This window comes from Blastomyces gilchristii, assembly GCF_000003855.2.
Source record: "Blastomyces gilchristii SLH14081 genomic scaffold supercont1.10, whole genome shotgun sequence".
Taxonomy (NCBI): domain Eukaryota; kingdom Fungi; phylum Ascomycota; class Eurotiomycetes; order Onygenales; family Ajellomycetaceae; genus Blastomyces; species Blastomyces gilchristii.
In genome coordinates this window covers 1,781,272-1,797,134 of record NW_003101673.1, presented here as the reverse complement: position 1 = coordinate 1,797,134, position 15,863 = coordinate 1,781,272, and positions in this window count along the sequence as shown.

Genomic DNA, 15,863 nt, shown 5'->3' with positions numbered 1-15,863 from the left:
CATTTGGTCCCATTTGGTCTGGTCTCATACATTTCTTGGCGTGAGTCTCACCAGGACCAAGTATCAAAAAAATCTGAAAATGAATTATTTCTGAGAGAAATGATGTGAAAAATGATCAGATTTAATACAAGAATAGTGAAATAAGAGTAGACTGACTGTGTGACTGTGTCTGAAATCAGGATCAGATTTTTTGATAGTCTCATTATCAATTCAACTGATTCCATTACACAGTTTTAACATTAGATAGTAGTTTCATACTGTCTCAGTGAGACTTACTGTCTACTCTTATTATATTTTTCAAATAAGACTATGATTTTCACTTCTCAATTTAAATTATTTTTATTGCTTTAAATGACTTTAAATCTCATTTAAGTGTTATCAAAAAGTGTTACTTTTTAAAAAATTAAAAATAGTCTAAAAAAAACCTTAAAATGTCTAAAAATAGTAACTTTATATCAAGAATGAGACTAAATGAGATTAAATGAGATTACTTTCTTATTTTTTTCAAGTTATAATTTCATTTTAAGATCTGATATATAGTTATTTTACATATTTTTTTAATAGCCAGTCTCAGTAAGATTCATATTAAGAAATGTATGAGATCAGATTAAATGAGATTAAATATGAAATTCATAATCTCAATGATCAGTCTAAATAAGAGTAATTTCTCAGAATAAACTATAAAAGATAATTATTCTTTTAAAATCAGAATAAGACTGAGACTGAAGATTAAATTCAGTCTTATTCAGTTTATTCAGTGATTACTTATATAATCAGAATTTAATAATAATTATTAATAATACTTATAAGTTATGATATAATTAAATATATTCTTATATAAGTTTATTCTTCACTTTCTTATAGAAACTACACTTCTCTGATATACTATAAGCAGAGATATTAAACTATCTGATAATTTTATATTTTATAATTATAAGTTTCTTAATTATTTCTTCTTATAATTATTCTTAGTAATAGTGATAAATATCTCAGTTTAAGTTAAACTTTCACTTCATTCTCATCTCTATTAATAAAATTATTAGAATATTATATATTATTAGTATAATAGTTAAATATGTAAGAGGTCTACACTGAATAGATTGATATGATATTGATAGATCTTATATAACACAGAGAAAAATGTTAGAGAAGAAAAGAAAGAGAAAGTGCAAGAATCAGTGATCAAAGTGAATATTTATATATATATATAATAATGTACACAGTGAAGTTTCAGAGTGAAAGAATCTATATATATTTATAACAGCTGAGAATCAGTGATCAAGAATGACTGAGAGTTAAAGTGTATATATTTGAGAATGAAGTGACAGCTGAGAATAAGTGATCAAGAATAACTGAGAATCAGAGCATATACATTCAAGAATGAAGTGATTGAAATCTGTGAAGTGTAACAGAATAGTCTATATAATTGATCAGGCACAGTCTGTCACATTAACTCTCTCTTTTCAGAAGCAGTTTTCATCAGTCAAGAGCTGCTGTTTCAGATAATATGAAACTCAGAGTTCATATCAGTTAATTATAGCTAACTCATTTTATAAGATATTATCAGCTGCAGCTGTATAATCTCTTATTAAGAATATCTTCAATCTCTCACTCAAGCTCATTATCTTCTTCTATGATCTCTAGTGATTGTCAGTCAGAAGTCAGTTAAGAAGAAAATAGATTAGTGATAGTACAGTAGAGTAAACTTATGTAAAAAACATTATAAATCTCTGATGATATGTTAAGACAGTAGTTATAACTATCTAGAACTTCTATTACTTTATACCTGACATGATAGTAATCTAGTATCTAAGATGAACAGGTGATTTATATATTCTTGAGATTCAACTATATAAGATCTTCTATTTTATACTACTCTGTAGAATCTTATTGAATGTTGATTCAATTCTCTTAATCATGTTTCACAGCTGTTATGAAGACTTCTGCTCAGTCACAGATGTTTCAGAGCTTTATTACTATATTATCAGTGATCTGAATCAGACTGTGAGAGTTCAGTGTGAACTGTGTAATCTCTAGAAGATCTAACATCTTCATGTGATAACTGTGTGTAAGAAAGAACAGACTTATATCTGTTAAAACAGCATCTTAATCATTGATAAGTAATCTCTGTATATAGAAGAAGATCATGTTAATTATCTTATAAGTAATTGCAGAACTTACAGAGATAATTCTTCACAGTCTGAATTATTCATTCTAACATATTATCAGTCTCAGAGTGATAGACAGTTAATAGATAGTATATAATCTTGAGAACTTGACAGATTCTTGTTCAGAGAGTGCTTACAAATTAATAATCTTAATTCAATACTATAGATCTCAGCAATTCATGCATTTAATAGAATGAGCTCTGTAGAAAAGCTTCAGTGACTTGTTCAGTATTTATCTTATTACAAGATTTCAATATTATATCTTTACTCAATTAATTTACAATGATCAGAATGTTTCTACAACTCTTACTCTTAGATAGATTGACAGCAAAGTTAATTACTATATCTCATTAGATTTTATCACAGATATTAAGTAATTTTAATAGATCTTTTCTACAGTTCTTTTATAAGATAATAGAAGAACAGTGATTACAGTTTCAGATGAAGTATCTGATACTGTTTAATATCTCAGATCAGTAGAACTCTCAGAAGATTATTCTATACAGTTATTTATAATCTGAATAATCAGTTATATATAAATCATGCATCTCTTATATTATCTGAGTGTGTAAGAGTTCATAGTAAGAGACTCAGTATTATTTATAAAATTATAGAGTGTTATTATTATTGATTGAATATTCTGAGATATCAGTTCTTATATATAGTTCTGAGAGAAATCAGAGTGCTTCTTAATATACTACTTCAGTGAGTGTTTGAAGAAGTTTATCAGTTTAAGCTGCTGTATATCATAGCTCATCTAATATAGATTCAGAAGAAGTTGAGATATCAGTGATAGTTCTAATTAAAGAAGTATATATAGTGCTATGAGCTGTTCTATCTTAATTAACTAGTATCTTCAGATTCAAGAGCTGATGCTCTCAGTTCATTCAGTAAGTATCTGTTATATCAGATGATATATCTTACTCTCATTATAAGAGAGCATCTGTCATTGAGTTCTGACTGTCAGAATGATAGTATATTGTAAAATAAAAGTGACTTAAGAACTCAGATTATTGTATCTATCATTCAGTGAGTTTATAAGTAGTTATGAAGTATTTGAGATTCTTATAATCTATGACTATCTCAAATTCAGAGATACTTTGAAGTTCAGAGTCTCATTCTTCTAAATAGTGTATAATTATAAGAAGTTTCTTATTATAGATCTCATAATTGCATTCAGCAGAACTCAGTTTCTTAGATATGAAGATATATAATTGTAGAATATCTTCATTATCATATTATAATATCACTTCTTCTGTTATATAGTCATAGAAATCAGCTTTAATAACTGTTCTGTAATCAGAGTTAAATATTATTAGTAGAGAGATATTAATGAACATCTTCTTCATCTATATAAATGTAGTTTCAGTGTCTGCTGATCACTGAAATACTAAGTTCTTCTTAATAAGTTCTGTAAGTGATCTTATGATATCTGAGAAGTTTTATATAAATTACTGATAGAAGTTAGTAAATCTGATGAAGCTTTATACATCTTTCACAGTATATGAAGCTTCTCATTCAAGAATGACAGAGACTTTCTCAGAATTCATTCAAATTCTCTTATCAGCTTCTATGATAAAATCTAGATATTTAATACTCTTGACTTCAAAGTCATACTTATCAATATCTATTGATAGTTCTGTCTCTTATAATCATTGTAATACTCTTTATACATGTTCTTGATATTCTTTTCTGAACTCATCAGTGAAGATGAGAATGTTATTAAGATATACAGATATAAATTCATTAAGAAAATTCTGAAGTACTCAGTTAATATACTTCTAAAATGTACTGAGAGCATTGATCAGTTCAAAGAGTGTAACTATTCATTTAAAGAGATTATAATATGTTCAGAATACTGTAAGTCATTTATCTTCTTCAGTGATATGAATTTTATGAAACACAGCAATGACATCTAGTTTTGTAAATTATTAAGCTTATTCAATGTGAGTTAGAGTTTTATTAATAAGAGATAAAGAATAGCAGTTCTTCTTGATTAATCTATTCAATTCTTGATAGTTCACACAGAATTAAAGTTCTTTATCTGATTTCTTTACAAAGAGAATAGAAGCTGCAGTGAAAGAGTTACTAATATGTATAAATTTCTTATTTAACAGATTATTAAGTGTCTTCTGAAGAAGAAGAAGTTCATCTTGAGACATGTTATAAAGAGAGTCTTATGATGACTCAGAGTTCTTATTATTCTTCTTTTCTAACTTGATACTGTGATCTACTTCTGAGTCTTGTAAGAGAAGTATATTTATAGTATTATCTTATTAAAAGACATCTAGATATTCATGAAATTATTAAGAGAGTTTTGTATAAGAGTCTGTTATTATAACATAGAATAACTTTTCTAGAGCCTTTTTAATATTAGTCAGACTGATAGAATAGATTAATATATAATTCTACTATCAGTGATTCTTTCAGTAACTTCTTTTTCTGAGCATTTTATAGGTATTGATGTGATTCAAAGGTTGCTTAAGCCAGCGTACAATTACAGGCGTACGCCGGCTTCTTATATATTGAATCTCGTACGCTAAATTAATTAGTGGCTGCTAGGGCCCCCTTTACATTCATACACTAGTAGTTCGGAAGCGGCCGCGTTATTATCTGACGGTTATACATTCTTCTGAATCACATCCTCTCTCACCAGATTCAGTCACACTCACATGACCATGTTGTACACCCTAGCTTCATGCAGATTAGCTCATCACTAGCATTTCATAATCATGTGACCTATTTCTGATTCAGCTAGCATCTCATGTACACTCTCACAAAGAAACTTTTACTATATTACATCACTTATTCACTAACTTTTCTCATTCTTCAATCATCATCTTCATCATTGTCATCATTGAATGCTATCATCTCATTCAAGATTTCTACTTCTTCTTCTATTCAACTCTTTTCATCTGTTCATCTATTATATTATATGTGTTTCTGATGATGGTCTCTCATTCTCATAACAAGCATTCTCATAGTGCTCATATCAGGCAGTTTGTTAGCAGTAAGTGTAACACATTGTGAAATGTGGCCAGGACTTGTTTATCTTCTAACAATTGCCAGAACATACTATCATGAATGACACATCTTCTTCATCTTCTCATACACTCTCTTCATCTTCTTGTACACTCTCAATTATTTCTCTTCTCAGCGGGTTTCTGATCATGTTTTCTGACATGATTTTGCAGAGATGCAGATGCTGATATGTTGTTTTTATTCATGTAGAATTCTCACACATTGACAGATTCATATCTGCTAATAATAGTGAACTCAATGTTGAATCATTGATTGAGAACCTGAAGAACGTGATAATGAAGAAATTGTTCATACTATGTATAGTCAGATCTTCTGCATTCTTCTCTGCCTCTTCTGTCACTGCCTCTCAATCTTCTACATCTGTCTCTATGTCTGATTCTCCCGCTCCTGCTACCTCTGTTCCTGCAACTCTCACTTCTGTCACTTCTGGTTTTACTGTCTCTGCTTTTGTTACCAGCTCTCCCTGTTTCAAGAAGATATTGTATAGACTTGATAAATCACATTTTTCAGTATATATACTCTCACTCTTCTTACTGACTCTCAGAATAATTTATTGTATAAAGACTGTATATAACATGACTATCTGAAGCTTGATCACAGATATTAATTATTATATTCATTTTAAATATTCATGATGAAGTAATTATTCATTTATATCAGAGAATCACTCTCTCTTTTAACAGTGTCTAAATTATAAGTCTTTTCATTTTTCATCTTTTCTTTCTGATGCTGATTTTTCTATTCTTAGAAAAAATTATTATGAGTTTTGTTATATATAAAGTTGTAATGTTCACAGATATCAAGAAACTTTTTATAACTATTAAATTCAATATTATAAGTATATTCACTCTGATGAATATTTTTAGCATAATCAATCTATATTAGTCTATTCTCTGATGTTTGTTATCTGACTTCATGATACAGATAAAGAATATTCATGTTTTCAGAAACAGAAACACAGATATTATTCTCTTTTACATCTACAGACATGAGACTTATACATCTTGTCTGAAATGTTGTTATGAGAATGAGCTGTTCACACACTGTGTTCTGCTTTCTGCATTTCTCTGTGTCTCTCTCTCTCTTTCTGAGAAGTCTTGTGTGTGTTGTAATTACACATATAACTCTAAGATCAGTGAGTGTTCATTCAGTAATTATTACCTCTATTTTTACAGTTTCATACACTAACAATAGTTCTTAGTTGCTCCGGTGCCAGAGGTCATTTTAATCAAAGATGATAATATCACTGAGACTACTCTCTCTCACTCTCAAGCTTCTCTCATCACTTTCTCTCTCTTCTCTGCAGAGAAGGTTGTATGCACACTGAATTATAAGTGTTCAGCTCTGAGTGACTTCTGTTATCATTTATTCAGTTCTGTATCTTCTTCTTCTTCTATTTCTTTCATCTCTGCTCTCTCTGCTCTGGCTTCTGGTTCTGCAGGTCTCACACTCTTCTTCAATTTCTCTACACATACATGTGTACATTTCTATATTGGCATTCCAGCTAATCTTGTGATAAATGACATTAATGTTATACATAGAGCAGTAAAGGAATCAGAGACATGTATAACATTGTTATAAGAGTGACTTACAGCTCTCAAATTCCTTACAGATCTCAAGTTTTGAGATTTTCTTTGTTTTTAACATTTTTCAGGTGATGTGATGTTGAAAATAGATTAAATATATAATATATGAAAATGAATGAGATGTGTATGATAACATTTGTCTTTTACAGCTGATTCTTACAGTTAGTAATTAATTCATTATTTCTTTTCTTTTCTTACACTTTTTCTTTATTTGCTAGTCACTACTCTTATATAATCTTTATATAATACAGTGTTCAGTGACTAGGTTCAGTAGCTTTCATCTTTTATAATTCTGTCTCATACATTATACTGTCTCTCTTCACTCACTCAGACTACTACAGTGAACAGCTTATCAAAACTAATCTCACTCAATCTCTGAGTATTCTCAGAGATTGAGATGACTTAATCTCACATGTTCACAGATGTTTCAGATAGTTCATTCTCTGTGATCTCTGTGATTGAACTGATGTAAACAGTCAAATTCAACTCTGAATTCCTTTTTCTTCTGTAATCTAACTCATGTACAAGTCTATCACTTTAAGATCACTCTTTACTGCATTGCACCTGCTGTCTGCAGCATATTATTATATAACTGACTACAGTCTTATCACTTATTGAAGTGTGATGTTCATCTGATTTCTTCATTTCTTCTCATTCTTTTCTTATAATTATGAAAAGATTGAAATAAGTGAGATCATCTGATTTATAAATATCTATGATTTCTCTTACTTTGTGAGACTTTTCAATTATAAGTCTCTTCTTTTTCAACACTGATAATAGTACTGTAGATAATCATAATTCACTCAGATCTTACATCTTTATTTTCACAAGTTATGAATTATTGATTAAGTTATATAAGATCTGTCTCTCTGATTCTTTCAATGCATATATTCTCAGAGAATGTGATTTGAGTATCTTATATAGCTTAAATCATCTAGGTTGAAACTTCTCAGAACTCTCATTATATATGAGAACTCACATTCTCATCTTGAGACTCAATTTCTTAACAAGTGAGTCTCATATTGTTTTCAATTGAATTGCTCAGTTCAGGAGTAACTTATTAGCTTTTGCATGTGCATGGCTGATCTCTTTTAATCTTGATTTCACATTCATGACTGTTGCATCCGCGACTGTTGTGTCTGCAGCTGCTGTTTCCTCTCTCATCTTTTTCAAAGCATTCTTCAGAATGCGCAGATGCAATTCATACAACAGATAGAATGATGAACACTTGAAGACTGCATACTGTTAAATCTGTGTGGCCAATAGCACCTGCCTGAGATATTCATTTCATAGTCTCATAGACTTGCTCACTAGATATTTCATCAGCATGTTGCTCAAGATTTCATTCAAGTATTTCATCTTTCTGTTCATTCATGAATGATATAACATTGTTCTACAATGTCTTATCTGTAACTGGCTCATGAAATGCCTCACTGCTTCTCCTACAAGGTTCACACTGTTATCAGTTAGAATCTCACACAGCATTTCATAGTTGACATAGATCTTATTATATAGAAACTTCATCATCACCTTCTCTATTGTCTCTGAAACTGCTTTCACAACTGGCCAGCCAGTAGTGTAATCAATAGCAGTGATTATTCATTGATTTCTATTTGATATTCACAGTAATATATCTATGAGGTTCATCTCTCATCATTTAAATAGTTGTATCATACACTTCATCTGATATTACACTTTCTCATGTTCTAACCCTTTCTTAGATTCTTTCACAACCTGGCAATTCAGACACTTATAAGCATATGCCTGAATATTCTCAGCTATGCTTGGTCAGTATACTCTTAATTCAAGTACACTCATGAGTTCAGAGCTTTCTAAGTGACTGAATTTCTTGTGCATGTGAGTCATCAAGTCATGTCTAAATGAAGATTCTAGATAGAGAGCTTCTGCATATTCTAGATTACAGTAAAGCACAACATCATTTTCATTTCTCAATTTCCTCAGCTTGAAGTTCAGAAGCATCTCTTCTACTACTCTCATAAGACACTTATCATTCAACATCTTGTCATTCTCTAAGTAAGAGATTATAGTATTCACTTATTCTGATTCCTTACATTCTCTCAGTGTGTTTAATGTGAACATTTCTTGTACCTGGTTCACAGAACTCTTATTCATGAAATCAGATCTGTGACTGATTGCATCAGACATCACTGCATTCAATTCCTTTCAGTATTTGATATAAAGATTGTACACTTGAAACTCCGAGATTCAACATACTAAGTATTTGAAAGATTTTATCATCAATTATAGATAGATAAGACTTTCATGATCTGTGATCATTATTGTTGTATATCTGTTGTTAATATATCTATCTTACAACATCAGTGTGTGCTTAATCACTAGCAATTTCTTTTCATACACTGAATAATTGAGCTCAGCGCCTGATAGTTTTCTATCATCATATGCTATCAGATGCAGCTTGCTGTTCTTACTCATCTGTAGAAGAGCATCTTTAATAGCTCATTTAAATGCATCTGTCTCAATGTAGAAAGGTTTATCACAATCTGATTAAATAAGCACTGAGAATGTTATTATATATTCTCTCAGTGTGAGAAAAACCTCTTCACATGTGATATTTCAGATAATTAAACAAAACTTCTTCTTTCACAGATTTACATTCATTTCTCTTAAGAGATCTGAGAGTGATACAGATATTCATGTAAAATCCTTGATGAATCTGTGATAGTATGAGATCAATTCAAGAAACTGTTATACATAGTGTACATTTCTCAGCTGTAGTCAATTCACTATGACATTCAATTTCTCTGAGATGAGGTGTATACAGTTATCACTCACTACATATTCTATAAACTTCAACTCTTTCATTTCAAACACATACTTGATTGATTTGATGTAGAGCTTATACTCTGTCAGAGTTATAAGCACTTCATTGAGATGCTTCAGATATTCATTATATGAGTTTGAAAAGACTAGAATGTTATTGAGATATATGAGACATGAGGTTTCATTCTGTTTATAAAGAATTATATTCATCATTGTTTGAAAGATGATGAGCATATTTATCAGACTAAATGACATTATCAGAAATTCAAACTTCTCTCATTGTATATTAAACATAGTTCACAGAACTGATAGTTCATCTACACAGATCTGTTAGTATTCTGAGAGAAGATCAATCTTTAATAGATATTGAGTGTTTTCAATTATATTCAACTGTTATTGAATTCATAGCAGTGAATATTCATTCTTGATTGTAAGCTTGTTAAGTGCTCAATAATCAATACACATTCATTACTTCTCATCTGTCTTTTTCATGAATAGAACTGAAAAGCCTCACATGCTTGATAAGGGTTATATAAGACTATATTCTAGAAGGTCAGTGATCTGACACTTCTGTTCTTCAAGATGTGTTTGTGACAGAGGGTACATATTCTGATTGACTGGTTTTGCATTCCCTGTGTCAATCTCATGTACAAATCCTCATTTCAGTGACAATTTCAGTGAAAGATCTGTTCAGAAGATCTTCTTATACTTCTTCAGAAGCTTCTTCATACACTTGTCCTTCTACATATTCTTTATCTTAGTTTTCTCTGCTTTCAGGTTCTGTATGACATACAGAATGCTTTCAGATGAGATCTTGTAAATCATTCTCTTTGCTTATTGATGTATAAGCAGATTTAATCCTTCTATATCAGGGGTGTGGAATGTCCTTCTCATATCAGTTGATAGAATTGTATGAATCATTTTCTTTCTATCAGTCAACTGCATATAACATGTATGTCATTGAATCTGTGAATTGAATCTTTGAAATTAATCAAGTCTGAGAATAAGATTGTATTTCATGTTCTGCAGCTCTCACACTCAAATATAGCAAGATCATTCTTTAAAGTGCAAGAGAACTCTTACTTTTGCAGGTGATATCAAATATCAGTTATCAGATAATCTTATACATCAGAGATTCTTCACTCAGTGAACCTCTTTCAATCTTCAGATTATATGATTATTAATATATTATATAGAAGCTTCTGTATCTGCTAACACTTTTACAGTCATCTCTCAATTCTTACTCAAGTGCCTCTTATACATTAATATTTCAGACCTCAAGGCATTGAGATAAGTATTCACTTCATTCTTGCTCACATCTCATTCAGAAGCCTGCTTCTTCTTTATATTTACAGAATTCAGAGAGTCATCTAATACAGACATCTCTTTCACTTTGAAGACTTTTCATAGAATATCAGCAAGTATCTTCAAGCTCACTGATTCTGCTAGTTTTTTGACTCTCTTACTTCTCTTGACTGTGCATGCTGAGTGTAATCTTTTATATCATGATTTTAGTATCTGCAGTTGAAGTAAGCTCAATACTCATAATATCAAGATTTTCACTCAGAGAATTTCTTTTTCAGAGAATTCAGTACTTTAGCAATAATATTCAGATCTAGATTCATCATATTCAGGTGTATAACTTATGTTATAGAAGTCTGATTACTCATTCTCTGCTGAGATATACTCAATTACAGTATTTTCTATCACAATTGACTCACTTGTTTCTATATAATGAGAATATTATATGCTTTCTTCACTGTGTCTGACTGTGAGATTAAGCATTTTCATTTCACTCTCAACTCAGGTGTAAGATCATGAATGAAGATTTATAAATAGAAAGATGTTGAAAGCTCTTTATTCAATATGAGATAGTATAAGCTGAAGTGTATGAAGTATAATATAAGATTACTCACTTGTCTACACTCAGTGAAGTGTTTGTAACACTTATCTCATATATTCACTTTCTCAAAGTTGTGCAAGATTCATTTGAAAAACTCATTTCATATTCATGAGAATGAATATCACTTCAAATCTGCAAGATTCATCTTTTTATCAGTTATTTATAATAACTTCACTTTTTCATATAGAAACACAGCAGATCTTAAGACTTGTTAAAATTCTGTTAACTGTCTGTCTGTGAGTTCATATTCAATCTGATAATATGATTGCATCTGACTTAGTCAGCTGATTACAGCATCATTTTTTCAGTTATCATTGAAGCTTGATGACTCTGACAGATCTTCTGACTTGATATATTTCATACTCAGATTCTCATTCTGTGCAGCAGTCTTCAATGATGTGTACACTTCTGAAGAGATTGTGAACAATTGTGATAAAATCTTCAGACTCAGTATAGTCATCTATCTGTATAAATGTTCAATTTCTCACTGCAGGCCTAAGATCTGGTTTTCTTTATTCTTATTAATGATGATGATTGTATCAGTGAAGCTCTTCATAGTGAATGCTTGATCTGCAGTGAATGTCAATTGTTGTTTGACTTTCATCTCAGTCTGTCACTGTGTACACAAGGCCTTGATCTTATTTAGAATTCTCATACATGTACAGAGCTTCAATTCTGATTCAGTGATCTCAGCTGCTTTTCTTACTGCTTTAAGTAAACTCTCTGAGAGGTTCTGCATATCTTTCAGTTCAGATAGCAGAGAAGAGTATTGTTTGTATCAGCTAGAGAAGGTATTCATTTCAGTGATTTTCTCATTGATTGTACAATGTCTATCATTATATCACTGTATCATTATATCACTATATTGCTGTATCACTATATTGTTATATAATTTCTGTTATCATTGTATAACTCTGATGATGGTCATCTCTTCTTTTTATTCTTCTTTTGAGTAGAGAGCAGACTTCTTTGAATCTGGTTCACTGCTCTCATCTTCTTTCTCACACCTCATTCATTCACATACATGGCATTCACCTGGGTGTGAAGTTTTCCTTCAATAAGTGAAGCAGCATCAATCAGATGCTCTTTCACTCATCATTCTTTGTACACTATCTTTTTGAGATGTTCTAGAATCACACTGGCATGATAACTACAAATTGCTTTATAGACAGAATTATCACACTCTGAAGAAGCCTGCACTTCTCACCGGTTTTTAGACATGCTATCAGATATGATTCAAAGGTTGCTTAAGCCAGCATATGATTACAGGCGTACACCGGCTTCTTATATATTGAATCTCATACACTAAATTAATTAGTGGCCGCTAGGGCCCCCTTTACATTCGTACGCTAGTAGTTCGGAAGCGGCCGCGTTATTATCCGACGGTCGTACGTTCTTCCGAACCACATTGACAGAGATCTGTGTCAGGTTTATAGTCTTGTGAATATCATTCTTCTGAACTCTATTGTTGTTAGAGAATATTAAACTCCTGTTTCAAGTATTTAATAAGATATCTTGTTCAGATAGTCAGACAAGTTCTAACATAAGATTATAATTTAGATTATTAACTTCATATGTGTAAATGTCTTCACACTGATATTCTCTGACATCTATGTTTAGTTTCATCATGTAATGAGTGCAAACATCTTTTGACTTATTGAATTCTGTAAGAAGTCAAGATTTTGATAAGAAGATACACTGAAGATTATAATATCTTACAACTGAAGATTTAATCATTGTATAGTAGTATAGATCACTGTCTATCATAACTTTCATATTATACATGTTATTAATTACAGTAGATACAAGAATCACATTCATTATCATTTTCTCTTTAAATTATTGTCATTCAATCTCTTCAAGCTTCTGTTTATAAATTTGAACAGAAGCTAATCTTTTCCCTGTTTCACTGAGATATTTTCATAGTTATCTTCTGAATCTTTCTTCACTACAATGTGATTGATATGAACAGACACTGATTCATTCTTTAAACAAGAAGAGACTGATCTTTCTCTTGATTGAAAAGATACATAGATTAATTAACAGTTGAAAGTGATGTGTTCTGATCAGTTATAGTTAATGCATACTTCACATTGACATTGATCAGTGACTTCTTCAGAAGTGATCTCAGAAACTCAGAAACCTGTTCAAATAGTGAAAACTCTTACTTGTATGTAGACATTCAAGTCTACTCAATTCATGATATCTGCATTATTATTATTCTTCAGCACAGGTGTGTGAGTGACTGAGTTATTTCTTAGTATAGATGTGTGAGTGTAATGTCTTCTGTCACTGTTCTATATACTCTTGAGCTTGGTAAGACAGTCATTCAATGTCTGAAGCTGTGTGCAGAAATCTTCATAAGTCTAGTCTTTATCTACACTTATAAGAGCCTGTAAGAGTTTAAAAGTTAATGTCTTCTTAAGCATGCTAATCTTCATTAAATTCTTTCAAGATTGATCACCTACTTCTAGAATCTTGATATCAAAGTCAGGAATGAATATTATAAGAGAAGTATTTCTCTGTCAGACACTCTGTAATCAATCTAACACTTTTCATTGCATAGCAGTGTCTCAGAACAGAACATTGAGATGTTTAATAATATTATCAGATATTCACAATCATGATTTACATGCCTTCATTCATGAATGAAACTTCTGTTTCATATGATTCTTCAATCATTTATTAATATATCAATCTTGATTGATTAGTGAACTGATAATATCTTTATTCACACTCAGTTTCACAAGCATTTTCATTCTTTATAATGAGTAGAGAGTGAGATCAGAAGTATTGAAATATATAAAAGCATCTAAGCATTCTTTCAGTGCTTTTGTATTTGATTCTGTAGATGTTGAAATTGCATGAGTTAATTGTTGAATCTCTTCATATTAGTGTTGTTAAGTTACATACATATCAGCTATTTATTATTGTTGTAATTTCAACATTACTCAGAGTCACTATAGCATCATGTCTATAATTACATTTAAGAGTTTTATATTATTGTTAGACATGATTGTATCAGTTGTCAGATGTGAAATTATATGAATATCTCATACATCTGAGTGTCAGAACTCTCAGATTATTCACTGATATTCTTTTATAAAATCTTACTCTCTTTATAAGATCTTATTACAGGGTCAGAATGACTGATGAGTAAGCTTCTATCTGAGAACTCAGTGTCTGCTTAACTGTTTGACTGTTTCTCTATTTCTTACACATTATTACATGTTCAGATATCTCTCAATGAATAATCATTTCTAATAAGAAGATAATATGTGAATAATCATTTCTAATAAGAAGATGATGAATGTTTTTCTAGTATAAGAGATCTACACTGAATAGATTAATATAATATTGATAGATTCTATATAACAAAGAGAAAAACATTAGAGAAGAAAAGAAAGAGAAAGTGTAAGAATCAGTGATTGAAGTGAATATTTATACATGTATGTGATGATGTACACAGTGAAGTTTCAGAGTGAAAGAATTTATATATATTTGTAATAACTGAGAATTGATGATCAAGAATAACGAAGAGTTGAAGTGTATGTATTCAAGAATGAAGTGACAGCTGAGAATTAATAATTGAGAATGACTGAGAATTGAAGTGTATATATTTGAGAATGAAGTGATTGAAATCTGTAAAGTGTAACAGAATAGTCTATATAATTAATCAGACGCAGCCCGTCACAAAATATATACTCTTAATAATTTTTTATAACTCTAGAATTAATTTAATATATAAATTTATCAGATTATCTTGAAGATAGCAGTTAAATTCAGTTTTATAAGTATATAGTTTTATCTAATTTTCAGTTGTAATTAATATATATAAGTTCTATTTCAAAGTTAGTATTATAATTCTATATAATATAAAGTATTATCAAAGATTATTACTTATTAGAGAATTATATTTCATTATTTTTATATTTCTAATATCTGCTTATTCAAATCTCTGATAGTTAATATTGTAGTAATCTCAGACTAATTTAATATATAAGTCTTATTTCTTCTCTATTCAATCTTGAGAAGTATAGATATTAATTTGATAAGAGAGATCTAGTAGAGCTATTATTATTATTATTATTATTCTTTCATTATACTCATATGCAAGTGAAGCTTATGATGAGTTCTTGCGTGATGTTAAATACAGGTCAAGTTAGACTGGCCGCCGGGACCATGAATTTCACATTTGGTCTCATTTAATCTGATCTCATACATTTCTTGATGTGAGTCTCACCAGGACCAAGCCTCAAAAAAATCTGAAAATGGACCATTTCTGAGAGAAATGATGTGAAAAATGACCAGATTTAATTCAAGAACAGTGAAATGAGAGTAATTTTTCAGAATAAACTATGA